Genomic DNA, 16,976 nt, shown 5'->3' with positions numbered 1-16,976 from the left:
ATGCAGATGAGGCAATAGCAAGAGGTAGACCAGCTCGTGGGAAGGACTTTCCTGGCAAGGAACCAAGGGATCAATTAAAGTGTGTTTGCTTTAACACAAGGAGTATCAGAAATAAAAGTGATGAATTTAGAGCATGGATCAGTACCTGGTGCTATGATGTTGTGGCCATGACAGAGACATGGGTTTCTCAGGGGCAGGAATGGTTGCTGGATGTTCCAGGATTTAGAGCATTTAAAAAGAATAGGGAGGGGGGAAAAAGAGGAGGGGGTGTAGCACTACTAATCAGAGTGGGTATTACAGCTACAGAAGCTCCCATTGTCGAGGAAGATCTGCCTACCGAGTCAGTATGGGGGAAAATTAGGGAACAGCAAGGGAGCAGTCACCTCATTCGGGGTTTACTACAGGCCCCCCAATAGCAGCAGGGAGATGGAAGAAAGCATAGGTCGGCAGATTTTGGAAAAGTGTGGATGTAGTAATGGCTGACTTTAACTTTCCCAATGTTGATTGGAACCTCCTTCGAGCAGAAGATTTGAATGGAGCTGTTTTTGTAAGGTGTGTTCAGGAGGGTTTCCTAACTCAGTACGTTGAGAGGCTGACGAGGGGAGAGGCCATTCTAGACTTGGTGCTTGGAAACGAGCCAGGGCAGGTATCAGATCTTGTGGTGGGAGAGCATTTTGGTGGTAGTGACCACAACTGCCTCACATTCCACATAGCTATGGAGAAGGAGAGGATTAGGCAAAATGGGAGGATATTTAATTGGGGAAGAGGAAACTATGATGCAATTAGACATGAGTTAGGAAGCATGGACTGGGAGCAATTGTTCCATGGTAAAGGCACTATAGACATGTGGAGACTGTTTAAGGTACAGTTGTTGCAAGTGATGAATAAATATGTCCCTCTGAGACAGGCAAGAAGGGGTAAGATAAAGGAACCTTGGATGACGAGAGCGGTGGAGCTTCTCGTCAAAAGGAAGAAGGTAGCTTACATAAGGTGGAGGAAGCAAGGGTCAAGCTCAGCTCTAGAGGATTACAGGCAGGTGAGGAAGGAGCTCAAAAATGGTCTGAGGAGAGCCAGGAAGGGGCACGGATTAGGGAGAACACAAAGGCATTTTACACTTTTGTGAGGAATAAGCGAATGGTCAAAGAAAGAGTAGGGCCGATCAGGGATCGCATAGGGAATTTGTGTGTAGAGTCTGAGGAGGTAGGGGAAGCCCTAAATAAGTTTTTTGCTTCTGTCTTTACGAAAGAAACGAACTTTGTAGTGAATGAAACCTTTGAAGAGCAGGTGTGCATGCTGGAATGGGCAGAGATAGAGGAAGCTGATGTGCTGAAAATTTTGTCAAACATTAAGATTGACCAGTTGCCAGGCCCGGACCAGATTTGTCCTCGGCTGCTTTGGGAAACGAGAAATGCAATTGCTTCGCCACTTGCGAAGATCTTTGCATCCTCGCTCTCCACTGGAGTCGTACCTGAGGACTGGAGAGAGGCAAATGTATTTCCTCTCTTCAAGAAAGGAAATAGGGAAATCCACGGCAATTACAGATCAGTAAGTCTCACGTCTGTCGTCTGCAAGGTGTTAGAAATGTTTCTGAGGGATAGGATTTATGACCATCTGGAAGAGCATGGCTTGATTAAATGCAGTCAACACGGCTTTGTGAGGGGCAGGTCATGCCTCACAAATCTCATTGAGTTCTTTGAGGATGTGACTAGAAAAGTTGATGAGGGTCGAGCTGTGGATGTGGTGTATGTGGACTTTAGCAAGGCATTTGATAAGGTTCCCCATGGTAGGCTCATTCAGAAGGTCAGGAGGAATGGGATTCAGGGGAACATAGCTGTCTGGATACAGAATTGGCTGGCCAACAGAAGACAGCGAGTGGTAGTAGAAGGAAAATATTCTGCCTGGAAGTCTGTGGTGAGTGTGTTCCACAGGGCTCTGTCCTTGGGCCTCTACTGTTTGTAATTTTTATTAATGACTTGGATGAGGGGATTGAAGATGGGTCAGCAAGTTTGCCGATGACACAACGGTTGGTGGTGTCGTTGACGGTATAATGGGCTGTTGTAGGCTGCAGCGGGACATTGACAGGGTGCAGAGATGGGCTGAGAGGTGGCAGATGGAGTTCAACCTGGATAAATGTGAGGTGATGCATTTTGGAAGGTCGAATTTGAAAGCTGAGTACAGGATTAAGGATAGGATTCTTGGCAGTATGGAGGAGCAGAGAGATCTTGGTGTGCAGATACATAGATTCCTTAAAATGGCCACCCAAGTGGACAAGGTTGTTAAGAAAGCATATGGTGTTTTGGCTTTCATTAACAGGGGGATTGAGTTTAAGAGTCGTGAGATCTTGTTGCAGCTCTATAAAACTTTGGTTAGACTGCACTTGGAATACTGTGTCCAGTTCTGGTCACCCTATTATAGGAAAGATGTGGATGCTTTGGAGAAGGTTCAGAGGAGGTTTACCAAGATGCTGCCTGGACTGGAGGGCTTATCTTATGAAGAGAGGTTGACTGAGCTTGGACTTTTTTCATTGGAGAAAAGGAGGAGAAGAGGGGACCTAATTGAGGTATACAAGATAATGAGAGGCATAGATAAAGTCAATAGCCAGAGATTATTTCCCAGGGCAGAAATGATTAACACGAGGGGTCATAGTTTTAAGCTGGCTGGAGGAAAGTATAGAGGGGATGTCAGAGGCAGGTTCTTTGCACAGAGAGTTGTGAGAGCATGGAATGTGTTGCCAGCAGCAGTTGTGGAAGCAAGGTCATTGGGGACATTTAAGAGACTACTGGACATGCATATGGCCACAGAAATTTGAGGGTGCATACATGAGCATCAGTGGTCAGCACATCGTGGGCTGAAGGGCCTGTTCTGTGCTGTACTGTTCTATGTTCTATGTTCTAATAAAGGAAAGCATACCAAATGTCTTCTTCACTATCCTATCTATCTGTGACGCCACTTTCAAGGAGCTATGAACCCTGCACTCCAAGGTCTTATTGTTCAGCAGCACTCCCTAGGAACTTATCATTAAGTGTATAAGTCCTGATAAGATTTGCTTTCCCAAAATCCAGCACCTCTGTTTCAGTCCCTCTGTTTCTCGCTCATTGTTTCTCACCCTCTGTTTCAGCCACTCTGTTTCCAACCAGTTTTACAGGGACAGTCCGCTCTGTTCACTGACCCTTCACCCCTCAGTGAATCCAGTGCCAGGAATGACTGCTATTACTCAGACTGACAGAATGTTATCAGATGCACACACTGTCCTTCCACATCATCAATGTCGCCCAGCTCCCACCCTGTCTCAGCTCATCTGCCCCTCTGCCATCTTCAATATTTTAATCGGGGCAGCATTAAGTGCCATGCTTTGAGCTGAGCTGTGTTACCTTCTGTACTCTCTCTAAACGGCTCCAATTCCCCTCCCGATCCCTCTCCGGTTTAAGATGCTCCTTGACACCTGCCCCAATGAATGAGATAGACCGTCACTTGACCCAATATCCCCTTCCATGGGTCAACGTCTCTGGGATTACAAACAAAGTCCTGCAGATCCTGGAGAGCTGAAACCCCAACATGGAGATTGTTGGAGAAACTCAGCAGGACCGTTTCGCCAGCTTTCTGTTTTTATTTCAGCCCCAATTCAATTAGTGATGATGTCAGTGTTGTTAAGTGTGTTTGAGAATAGCGAGCACCCAGCTGGCAGGGGGATGGGGGTATAGTGGGCAGCATGGCTGCCTTCCAAGCAGTTGGTATGGGTTCAGTTCTCAGCCATCGCACGGTGGCACCTTTGAAGTGATGTTCAATGGAAAACCCCGAGATGAAGTCAATGAGATCCATCTGTCAGAAGTTTTCCAATTGTTTTAGGATGGGATACCAGCTGCTGTTACACTTCCAGAGCTGGAAAAACTCAGAGAGATTCTCTAAATCGTCATTTCAACAGGGAGTGATTAATCCAGGAGAGTCAGCATGGGTTTCTCAGGGAAGGTTGTACCTTGCTCAATTTGAGAAAATTTGTTTGAAGGAAAAATGATTGATCGATGGAGAGAGTGTTTGTGATGGGGATAAAATGGATGATAGGAATCGTGCTGCATTTGCGTGTCTGGAAAAACTCAGTGAGGAGAGTGTTAGACCCTCCGATCTGAGCTGGTTCAAGCATCCTTCAGGCACAACGTTGATGGGGCTTCACTGAGACAAACCCGAAACGCCGTGTGGCTGCTTTCCGTGCTGTCATCTGTCTCCAAGTCCCTGGCTCTATCTGACCGTGTGTTCAACAAGGGAAACTGACAGGTTACATTGGTCATGGTGAAAGGTAAGGACGGACTGGTGATGCCTGGCAAAGGAACCAGTTGTCAATGAGGAAATAGGATTTGTGCCACAATCTGTCCAACACTGACATTTGCATTCTCCTTTTTTAGCATCGTCTGGTTAACTCAGGGAAATAAAATGGGGAATTACCGGGAATTAGAGCGAATTTAATGAAAGGTAGGTGGTGAAATTAGCCAGGTTGTCAGCGCAGACAGCCCTCACAAATACAATGTGTGTATTAGTTTGTTCAGTACTATAACAGCTGGAGCATTCTATGATTCTGAATTATGACGGATTGTTCCAAATCTCCACCTCCCCTTCAACTGCTGTAACGGGCTGTAATTTCCCTGTTCCTGCAGACACAGCTGGAACTGAAGGAACCTGGGCAATTTCAAAAGGCCACATCATGACAATGTCTCCACCAGGGTGAGGTGTTTCTGGCCAGATTGATAACAATATTAGCTGCCAATTACACAGAGGGAGGGTCCTATTGAGTAGATTTGGCACAAAGTCAGGGTGTGGTAATGGTGTTCTCAGTGTCTTGCTGATGTGAACAGATCAAATAGCACATTGTGGTGCACTGTGTGTGGCAGTTTGAGAGGGACCACTCCAGCAGAATGACACATTCCCCGGTGACAGTGTCTCGACCTTGAAAGCCCACAGTTATGTGTGAACCCGAGCCAGTGCAAAGGCTGTCCCTTCCATTCCAATTGATCTGCCAGTCTGAAACAAGTTAATTTCTGTCACTGTTGTACAGGGCACCAAGTGCGTCTCCATACTGTCCCATTCCCAATGTGGTTCAATGCTATCCGCTTCTCCCTGGGCTGGGGCAGATTCTCTTCGGTTTCTCGGCTTCTGGTTTGGGACATGGAGGTTCCATCTGTGCTCCCAATATGACCTGACCTGCCAAACATTTCTGAGCCAATACTGATGTCAGCAACTGCTTATCATCTGGGGCCCTGCAGTACTTGGGGATATGCTGCACTTATTGTGTCGCATATAGACCTGAGCACCGAACTTTCCAAGGGATGTGTGAACGCTGCACATCTTTAAAAGAATTGTCCCAGGAATGTGGATATCAGCTATGTTGATCGCTTGGAGAAGCTGGGCATTTCTGTTTCGTTTGGAAGTGATTTTATTTAATAGGTGTCCTCAAAATTGTGGGTCATCTGGCCCAATAAAATGGAGTTAAGCTAACCCCCTCCCAGAGAGGAGGAAGGCAAATGGACACTTATATTCTTGTCAAAACAGCAAATGGCAGAATGAGATGATTCCAAAAACAAAAACAAAGAATACTTTGTGAGGAGCTAAAGTGATCTGTCTGAGCCTGGTTTGGAACTAGATTATACCAGAACGGTATTACATCAGCAACTGGGAAAAGCAAATCCATGCCACGGCAGGAGGGTGACAATGAGGGGACCTGAATTTCTCCAACACAGAGATGGGACGGACATGGTACAATGACAGGTCAACTACATTCCTACAGGTAATCTAGGATATGGGAATTATCTGAGACATGAGTAATGACAGTCCATGGTAGAGCTACGGTAGAGAGCTCGCTAATGTCAGGGATTCATACAATAAATGGTCATGACTGACATCACGGAGACAATGTGAGGTACATTCCCTCAACACCAAGCTGCTGGACAAAAATCCAACACAAATTAGAAAGCAAATTTTGATGTTAGTGTGGCATTAAGGAAGAGGAAAACAGGGTTGATGCAGCAAACAAAATCACATCCATCCACTAGAAAGCAATGTAATCTCTTTATGTGAAGGCAGCATTATTACAACAGCAGGCTGCCTCTCTGTTCATAAAGTGGTGACAATTACTGGGTTTTCTAATGAGATAGCGGCTACACATCCTTAACGTGATATGATCCGGCCTTGAAGTTCCTATTTGCATTGGTGCAGAGCTCCATGATGGACAGTGAATGGACTAGTAAAGTGGCAGTGTCCCCAGCTCTGGGCCGCTGGCCCTGGCTTCAAGTTCTGTCTTTTCCATCGGTGCAGTGTTACATCTCTGAGCAGATTGATTAAAAACTGTCTCCAGAGAGTTGACAAATTGGAGGAATGCATCCAACAACAATTAACACAGTTTCCAATGATGATTCTTCCCTCGATGAGGTCATCCCTTCCCTGTCACAATCCAATTTCAGAGATAAACATCTTCTACCAACTGGGAACGATAAAGTTGTCATCATCAGAGCTGCAACACCAATCTCCCAGTGGAGATCACACAGAATATAATGGAAACACGCAGAGAATGTAACACCGCAGAGTTTAATACTTGCATTTTTATGTGCAGAAATAAAGGATTGCCCCTCTCCACTGAAAATGCATCGGCCAATTGACTTAGCCCAGAAAGTTTTCTCCATGGTTCTTGCCATCATTGGTGTTCCTGGTAAGTGTCTATAATTATTTACAATTTGTGGATGACATCTCTCCTGGTTTTCCTGAAGAAGGGCTCATGCTCGATTCCCCTGCTCCTTGGATGCTGCCTGACCTGCTGCTTATTTCCTGCAACACATTTTCATCTCTCCTGGTTTTCCTTGTTAATTAAGAAATTTGCATTCTGATGTGATATTCAATGTTATACCCACTTTCTAGTTGATATGTCATACAGTTAAATTAGATATTAAAAAATTCTGTTGTGTCATTGCTTTACTCCATGATCACCCTTAATCAAATGTAATGAACTCCTGAGTCGCACCTTAGACTGGAGGCTACCTTCAGGGAAGGAGTTATTGGAAATGTCAGCAAGTATAGAACTGCAATGGATCTTGGTCAGTCAGTGCAGTGGATCTCATAAACTCAGTGTTCTCACATTCCTGCGTGTACCTGTGTTTGTGCAGTTGTATTGATAGCAGCACATTTCCTCCTTCCTACTTTAGGGAGCACAACAGTAAAAGGGTTTTGAGCTGGTTAATCTCCTTTACACCGTGTGGGTTTCAGATTCTGTTAGCTCTGACGATTGGATGTTCAGAATCCACTGTCGGCTTGGGTAACTGTTGAGGAGCACGGATTGACCTTTCCAATTATGGGAGTGATGAAGATTTGAGGAATAATTTTCTTCTTATAGAATCACGCAGCACAGAAACGGCCCCTTTGTCAACTCCTCCATCCTGACCAGATATCGCAAATTAACCTAATCCCATTTACCAGCATTTGGCCCATATCCTTCTAAATCCTTCCTGTTCATATACCCATGCCTTTTAAATGTTTTAATTTTACCCACCATCACCACTGCCTCTCGCAGCTTGTTCCATCCATGTCTCGGTTCAAAGCTGTAACCTGCAGTGGGGCCTGCTGTTTGTGGATGGAGGGTGTCCCTATGGGGACAGACAAGTGTAACGGTCAGGTGTACATTCTCGGGTTCCAAAATATAGGATCGAAATAGAATTAAAAATAAATACCAGTTCCCTCGGACTTGTTAAACATTGGATTTGTCATTACATTCCTCATTCCGCTTCCCGTGTCCCACCTGCAAGTAGTTTTTTTTCCTGAATGAGTACAGAGCTACACACTGAGGATGACTTTCCTTTCTGATCGTGGCTATCCGCTCGACTGTAAAATATACAACAAACCCGAGCATTCCTTAAACCCACAGTGGGCATGACCCATTCTCACTGAGAGAGCAAATCATTTTCTGTCAAATGACCCTTGACGATATCCCATGGCTTCCCCCCGAATGTTCAGGTTGGATAATATTTATTAGATTCCAGTTCTCCGCCATTCTGAATGGTATAGCTCCCCCACCCCATAATCTGTCCCTTATCCTGGGTGTTCCTGCTTTACCTCTGAGTCTGGAACAATTGGCAGCTGTTGGAACCGCTTATCCTTCTGTTGCTGTCTGCTGGATAAACTGGAGGGTTTTTAAATCTCTCTTTCCTCCAACACAGTTCATAGCTTCACCTGGCTAATCCCAGACTGTTCCTTTACCTTCCCCCACTTTGACAGTGATCCTGGATTTATTTTTCCGTAATGAAGCTGGGCTGACCTCTCAGTGAGGAAGCATTTTGCAGGCAGTAATCATAACTCAAGATTAACATGGAAAAAGACAAGGATGAGGGGGAAATCAAAGTTCTAAACTGTGGGAATAAGATCGGGTGTGATTAGACCGAGAGCAGAAACGTTTAAATAAATCCATGTCAGAGCAGTGGGATGTATTGAAGGCGGAAACAGGGAAATTACAGGGTCACAATGTTCAATGAAAGATAAAAGGTGGTACTCGGAAATGGTGTGAACTCTGCATATCAGGGGATTTCCAGGATAACTTCACCGGTAATGCAAAAATTGTTGGAAATTGGAATTCAATCCATGAATGTGAGCTGATGCACTTGGCGGGACACAAAACACAAGGGATACATTATGAATATAGAAACCTGGGAAATACTGAATCAGGGGGATCTTGGTGCACATGAAGGTCTTAAGGTAGTAGGACAGGTCGATGAAATGGTTGAGAAGGTATCGGGATTTTTTGGCTTTTAAATGCAAGACATAGAGTTTAGGAGCAGGGACAATATGTTGGCACTGTATACAATATTGGCTAGGCTACAGCTAGAATGCTGGAGTACTTTGATTGTCTGAAAGAAGGTGGAGATTTCTTGAAAGACTCCAAGTAGTAACGTTTTGGGCATGAAGGGAGATTGGATGGACTGGGATTGTTTTCCTTGGAGCAGGGGAGATTGATAAGGGGCATCATTTAAAAGTATATTGTTATAAGGAGCATAGACAGCACAAAAGGAACTATGTTTTCCCCTTTGTGGTCTGGTCAAGCGAGGCAGAGGTTTGAGTTTTCTCGGTGTAGGGAGGCAGAGGTTTGAGTTTTCCACCGGAAGTATTGTGACAATGTGGCACTTGCTTCCTGGAAGGATAGTAGAAGCAGATCCCCGATGGCATAGAACTTTAAATGTGCACTTGGAATGCCTGGGTTATGGACTTAATGCTGGAAAACTGGATGAGAATTCTGAGGCAATTGTTTCATGGATTCTGTTGGGCAAAGTGCATTTTTATTTTCTGTGCATTAAGTCTCTATGTCTCCAAACCTTCTCCAACTCCCAGCTGGACCATTGTCTTTTCAACCAATACTTCCCCCAGAGCCATTGACTCCAACAATGACCCTGACTGCCATTGTCCCAAATTCTGTTACTGTTCGGGGTATCTTACATTGTTGCAGCATCTCTGCCATTTCAGCAACTTTCCCAGTGATGCAGCATTCCATGTCAGTCCCTTTGAAATTGCAGCAACCCCTCCAACATTGAGCAAGCCATCCTCAGGCATTTCACACTGTTCAGCTATAGACACCATGTAATGTGTCTTGCCTCACAAGGTATTCCACTGGCTCTGCTGATAGGCAGGCTTCCTCTTCCATCATCTCTGTCATTTACCATTTTTTAATAAACCCTGAATTGATTTAATTTATTATTATATTGTCACGTTTACCTCTGTACTGTGTGAAAGAAACTTGTTCTGTTTGCAGTGCAGCGAATCTTCAGTGCAAAGATACAACGTCCACCGGGTGATTGAACAGAGTGAGAGATACACAGGTACAGCTACAAGGAAGGTGCACAAGAAGCAAGATCAACATTAGGTTTAACATTTGAGGTCCATTCAGAATTCAAATAACAATGGGGAAGACCCTAGTCTTGAACATCTTGTTCTCTGTGTTTATGGTTTTGCATCTCCTGACTGACGGAAGAGGTTGGAGGAGAGTTTAATCGGGGCGGGAGGGTCTTTAATGGTGTTGGCTGGCTTTCTGTGGCAACAAGAAATGTACATTCTGTCAATGGATGGAAAGTTGGCTTGTGTATGATCTGGCCTGTGTTCACAACTCTCTGTCGTTTCTTACAGTCCTGGGCACAGCAGTAGCAGAGCACTTGGTACGTTTCTGTTTGATCATGAGTTTCATTCCCTCTCATTTCCTTTCATCTACTCTTATCGGAGCATACAAGTGTATGTAGGTGGGACTGAAACTAATGTTCACTTCTTTCAATGTAGGTACCTGTCCACATGAAACCTTCTGTAACACTGAAGTTACAGTGTATGCCTGGATAGTTTATTTTGTTGAAGGTGCCCTGGGGATCTGCCCGAGCTTCTCCACAACACCCAGTTTACCTCGACTTTCTCCCTTTGTATACGGCTCCTACATCTTTACATTTTAAACTGAATGATGAACAGCATATTATTAATTTTCAAAATCTTGCAGGAATCCAGTTGAAAGTAAAGAATCCAGTGTCAATTCACTGCAAATATCTTGTTAGATGTTATGTGTTGATAATTGAGGAACATTAATGCAGCTTTGCAGGGGGTGGCAATTTTCTTTTACTGTCACCCCTACGTCCGGACATCCACAATGTTGCTTCAACCGACAGGGTCTGCCCCTCATTCTCCATCATATTTACAGATGGTTGGGATTCGCGCTTGACCAGATTTACAACAATCCCCCCTCCCTCATCTTTCATTGTGCTTCGAGAGTCAGCATTTGCCTCTGCCTGGAAATCACATTTTAACACCATGGATTATCACTGCCTCGGATCATTATCCCTTTGTAGTTAAACTGCATCTGCCCTCAAACTGATCATTAAAAAAAACTTTCTCTACCTGTCCGCATACCCCTTTTCTCTTTCATAACAATCGATTTATATATGCCCTTTTTTGATATTTAACAGCTGTGATGATTTTTTTCCTCCTCATAAGTTAATGCTAGGATTCACTGTAGAGATTTACTTCACTTTTCAGAATCTCGGAATGGCCTCAGGCACACGCACACACACACACACACACACACACACATGCACACAGACACGCACATGCACTGAGTCTCAGAGAGAGGGGCACACACACACACACACACACACATGCACACAGACACACACAGACACACACACACACAGTCTCAGAGAGAGGGACACACACACACACACATGCACACAGACACACACACACAGAGTCTCAGAGAGAGGGGCGCACACATACACACACACATAGGGAATACGAAATGAAAAGAAGAGTGGTTAAACCTTTAGTAGTTCCCTATCGTGTGGAGTCATCCAATTCTCTCACCACATTATACAGCTGTATTGATACTTCTTGGGGGAATCATGGCTACATGTGGTGTAAATTCATCCTGCAAAATGTTACATGTTTTGGGGGTACCTTTATGACCGGTATCCTAGATTCCAACTGCTGTTCACCTGCTGCCTGTTTCTATTCAAGCTAGAAATTGGCAAGTTACACATTTACAGTTGACATCACAATTCTTTTAATACTGGGTGATCACATATCCCTGTTATAGCAACTATACAGATTGACTTTAAATTTATGCAGAAAAGAGTGTTCATTAACATGAAGTCATTTTCCCATTATCCTCTGACAGTGAATTTCGTGGCTATTACGATTCTCTCCCAGGGAAAGTGTGGCCTCGCTCTCTGCACAACATGCTATCTGGTGGCCATGGCAGCAGCAGATCTACTGGTCATTATCAGTGAGGTCATACTGAGGCAAATAAATTTTTATTATTTCCCAGTATGTTTCCTGGACATCACTCCTGTGTGCAGTGTTATTCATGTCCTGATCCGTGCATCCATAGACTGTTCTGTCTGGTTCACCATTGCATTTACCTTTGATCGGTTCGTCAGCTTTTGTTGCCACAAACTGAAAACTAAATATTGCACTGGGAAAAACGCATCTGTAATTCTCTCAATAACTGGGATTCTGCTTTGTTTAAAAAATGTTCCTCGGTATTTTAGATTTGAGCCCAGAAAGATAATCGGGAACATACCATTTTTCTGCAGGAATAAGCGAAGCTACTTCACTGACTCTCGCTGGATTGGATTCCGCTCATTTGCTGTGGCTCTAACCCCATTGGGGCCATTCTTTTTCATTGTGTTCCTCAATGTTCTGACAATCGCACGCATTTTATTTAAATCAAGTCAAGTTCATAAGGGATTGAGGGGTCAGAGTAAGGAAGGGGAGCAGGTTGACCCCGAAATGAAGAGTAGAATTAAGGCAGTGATTTTACTCTTCACCATATCTGGAAACTTCATCCTTCTCTGGCTGCTATATGCTTTATATATTCTCGATGTCCCAGATCATTTAAATGATTATGACTATGAAATCTTTGAAGAAGTTGGATACATGCTGCGCAATTTAAGCTGCTGCACAAACACCCTTATTTATATGGCAGCTCTGCCCAAGTTCAGAGCTCAGTTCAATAGAGCGGTGAAATATCCAGTTTCCGGAATTATTAAACTAATCACTGCATAAATCTGACAAAAGCTCAAAGTCCCGTGGGTGATGGGCAAGAAATGACCATGGAGGACCAAAGGGATCCCTTCAAGAGATGCAAATCTGTCAGAGAGATCAGAGAAGATGGAATATTTAGCAGACATCAAAAGACTCGAAAGAAGATGAAGGTAAGGACACAGGTTTCCCATTCAGAGATCAGAGGTAATATTTCGGTCCTGAAAGAAGGTCACTGGACCTGAAACATGAACTCTGATTTCTCTCCCACAGATGGTGCCAAACCTGCAGAGTCTGCAACAATTCCTGTTTTGTTTTGGTTTAACATTTTGGGGACCAGTGTGAATGAGCTGGAGACACTGCACAGGCCAAAGGTCAGTGGAGCAAGGGGAAAGAGCCATGATTTGTCCAAGATAACCAGGTGGGAAGTAGCAGGAGCAGGGTCTCTGCTTTCTCCTGTATCAGAGGAAGTGATCCAGGGTGTCGACTCCAACTCTGCTTTTTCAGGTCTCAGCTCCATCCGAGAAAACAAACAACATTTCTGTTTTCAAAATGAACATCCATGTCGACGCTGGAATGCTTCGTATGTTAATAAAACCATCCATATTATTTATATAATTCGGATTCTCACTCTAGTAGCTGGTGCGGGGGATATTCTTTTCTCGAACTGCCTATTGAGAGTGCTCGGGTGATTGGGAAGTGGGGGAGATGAGGGTGGGGGGGGGGGGGGACGGTAATCTAGACAGATTATTTGTGTCGATGATTGTTAACATTAAGTATCTCAGTGCAAGGAACCTGTCTAAAGGATTGGGAGAAAAGCTGGAGACAGTTCCAGGAACTGAGTCTGCATTCAGCACAGGGGTCAATGTCATCACTTGACAGCAGATCACCTACTCCACACCTTCCCGGGAATTGTCTCAGAAAGTTTCCAATCTCAGTTTTTAATCCGAGCTTTTGGATAACTTCGAACCAGGTCTCAGCATCAAGTGTGTTTGTTTGTGTTTAATTACTGCATCAATCCACATGCTGTTTAAATCTTCCTATACCCTGTTCTTACACCATTACTGGAAATTTCAGACTCAGACTTGACATGTTAACCATGATTTTATTGTCAGTCGGCTTCATGTCGCTGAAGTGTCTGCCATCCATTAGGTAACTCCATGTGGTTTCCATCTGAACTGCGCTGTCTCCAGCAACATCTGCGTTTCAAAGTGGCTTTGCCTTCAAATCTGTATTTTAATGTTATCTTGCTATCAGATATGTCAATGATTTCACCCAGCCCGAAGCATCCATGAGTGTGCACGGCCTCTCTCTCTGTAAGTACCTCCAACCCGGAAACGTTCCCTGTTTCAGGAATCCATCCCAATAAGCAGCATTGGTCTGTACAGCCACCTAGTGACTCACTCAGAGTGGAAGAGAGTCATCCTCAATGTGAGAGACCCCAGTGATGCTGTGTGGAGAATGTGTTACAGAGCGATTGTGTGACAGAGGATCCAAGGGGATATTAATATCTTCAATGAAAGGGAAAACCTGGCTGAGAAAGTTTCACAGCAGACTACCTCCCTGTCCTTATCCGGTCTGCTGGAAATAACTGACAATGTAGCATTTATCCTCCTCCTCATTGACTCCACTATCAGTTACATTTCTGATCCCATAAATCCCTCTGGATAATGATATTAAATAACTTCTCACTATTTTCAACCGAGTCATTCTGTTTTTTATTTCTGTTCCTCCTACAAACGTGAACCACATGCCATTGTACCATCCTCCACCACTTCCTCTGACAGCTCATTAGCTTCACTCGGCAGGTCCCGGGGATGACAGGACTGTCCCATGAGAGGTTGGTTTATCTGGGCATGTATTCAGGACAATGAGAGGGGGGTCTAATGGATATGCATCCAATTCTAACGGTTGGACAGACGAGATACAGGGGGTGGGCTGTATCCCCTGGGCAGGTATTCTCAGAACAAGCATCACAGTCTCAGGACATGGGCTCAACCATTTCTAGTCGGGAGGAAGAGAATTATCTTCACACAGAGTGAGCAACCTGAGGAATTCTCTCCCACAGAAGGCTGTGGAGCACAGGTTACTGAGTAAATTCAGTAAAGACATTGATAATGTTTTAACTGCTTCATGACATCACAGGGTTTGGAGAGAAATTGGGAATATAGCAATGAGACAGAGAGTCAGACATGACCACACTGAATGGGAGAGCAGGCTGGAAGGGCTGAATGGCCTCTTCCTGCTCCTGGTTTCTGTGCTTCTGTCAGTTTAATGTCCTCCTGAAAACCTCCCCCCTGAAAAGTGATTACATTGGGGAAGCACATAAGTAGCTGTTTTCGTTCACATTCCTGCATCTTGAAAATGTGGTTTTATTTGCAGAGACGATGAACAGTCAGTGTGAGGATCAAAGTGGGCCACAGGATTCCTGATGCTGCCTCAGTGAAACAGTCACAGGAAGGCTTCCTTACTGTCGAAGGCCAATCGCCTGCAATAAAGACCGACACCTCATGGACCTTCCGGATTGTTCACGGTCCCTGGGTGTGAATGTTCTGTGTGATTTACGGACAATATAAATGTGGCAGAAATACACTGAATATCCTCATTTAAACGGAGGGAGTGGGCAGTTATAAAGCACTTTCTGTTTTATATCTTAAGGGTATCCCAAAATGTTTTACAGGGAATCGAACTGTTTTGGAATATATCCGGCATTGTAGGGAATGGAGGTAATTTTAGAAACAGGAGACTTACAGACACTGATACAGAGCCAGAGCCACAGATACAGGATGATGTTGTCCTGGAGATGTTTCAGAGCTCAATCTGTGACCAACACAAGACCGGGACACCAGTGGATGGGAGACAATCAGTTTTTGGTCATATGGAGAAAGTGTTTTATTGTCTCTGTGATTGTTATCGATCTAGACTTCCAAAAGGCCTTTGATAAGGTGCCTCATGGGAGGCTGCTGAGTAAGGGGAAGGCCCATAGTGTTCGAGGTGAGCTCCTGGCATGGATTCAGGTTTGGCTGTCTGACTGAAGGCAGAGAGGTGGGATAAAAGGTTCTTCTTCAGAATGGCAGTTAGTGATAAGTGGTGTCCCACAGGGTTCAGTGTTGGGACTGCGGCTGTTCTCTTTATATATTAATAATCTGGATGAGGGACTGGGGGCATTCTGGCAAAGTTTGCAATAATACGAAATTAGGTGGACAGACAGGTAGCACTGAGGAGGTGGGGAGCCTGCAGAAAGATTAAGACAGTTTAGGAGAGTAGTCCAGGAAATGGCTGATGAAATTCAATGTGAACAAATGCGAGGTGTTGCTAATTGGAAAACAGAATACAGACATGGGCAATTTTTTAAACGGTGAGAAAAGTCCTAAGCCAAAGTACAAAGGGATCTGGGAGTGCGAGTCCAGGATTCTCTAAAGGTTGACTTGTAGGTTGAATCTGTGGTTAAGAAAGCAAATGTAATGTTGTAATTTATCTCAAGAGGGTTGGAATGTAAAAGCAGCGATGTGCTTCTGAGACTTTATAAAGCTCTAGTTAGGCCCCATTTCGAATATTGTGTCCAGTTTTGGGCCCCACACCTGAGGAAGGACATACTGGCACTGGAGCATGTCCAGCGGAGATTCACAAGGATGATCCCTGGAATGGTAGGCCTAACATACGATTGGCTGAGGATCCTGGGATTGTATTCATTAGAGTTTAGAAGGTTGAGGGGAAAGCGAATAGAAACTTACAAGATAATGCATGGCTTAGAAAGGGTGGATGCTGGGAAGTTGTTTCTGTTAGGTGGGGAGATTAGGACCCATGGGCACAGCTTTAATATTAGAGGGAGTCAGTTTGGAATGGAAATGAGGAGACATGGAAATGATCTCGCAGGGAATTAAGGGCTACTGGGAGAGTGTGGGTAAGTGGAATTGAAACACCCACCAGCCATGATTAAATGGTGGAATGGACACAATGGGCTGAATGGCCTTGCTTCCACTCCAATGTCTTATTATCTTATGGTCCTATGGTCCCTATCCTGGGAGGGTTTCATGGGGGCGATGTAAAGGGAGTTTTGCTCCTCATCTAACTCCATACTGTACCTGTCCTGGGATTGGTTGATGGGGACAGTGTAGAGAAAGCTTTACTCTGTACCTAACCCATGTGGACCCTTTTTCTGCGAGAGTTTAATGGGGACAGTATTGGGTGGTTTAAACCAACCTAACCTCACGCTGAACATGGCCTGAGTTTCCAAAGGGCTTCAGTCTATTGTTAGGTTACTCGACAATGAGCCTCCAGAAACAACTAAAATATTTTCTCCCTATCTAACACAACATTCCCTGTCATAAATCTCAAACTTACATAACTTTTGATCTTTCTAAATCCCAGTGACACCATCCTGGGCTTGTGTCATTTCCCTGGCCATTCAACCCGTGCTGTCCAGCTATAGTTCTGTGAATCTT

This window comes from Chiloscyllium plagiosum, unplaced genomic scaffold (assembly GCF_037043375.1).
Source record: "Chiloscyllium plagiosum isolate Xiang-an unplaced genomic scaffold, Cpla_swu_hap1 HiC_scaffold_43, whole genome shotgun sequence".
In the NCBI taxonomy this organism is placed as follows: domain Eukaryota; kingdom Metazoa; phylum Chordata; class Chondrichthyes; order Orectolobiformes; family Hemiscylliidae; genus Chiloscyllium; species Chiloscyllium plagiosum.
The sequence above is the reverse complement of the archived record's forward strand: the minus strand, read 5'-3'. Positions refer to the sequence as shown.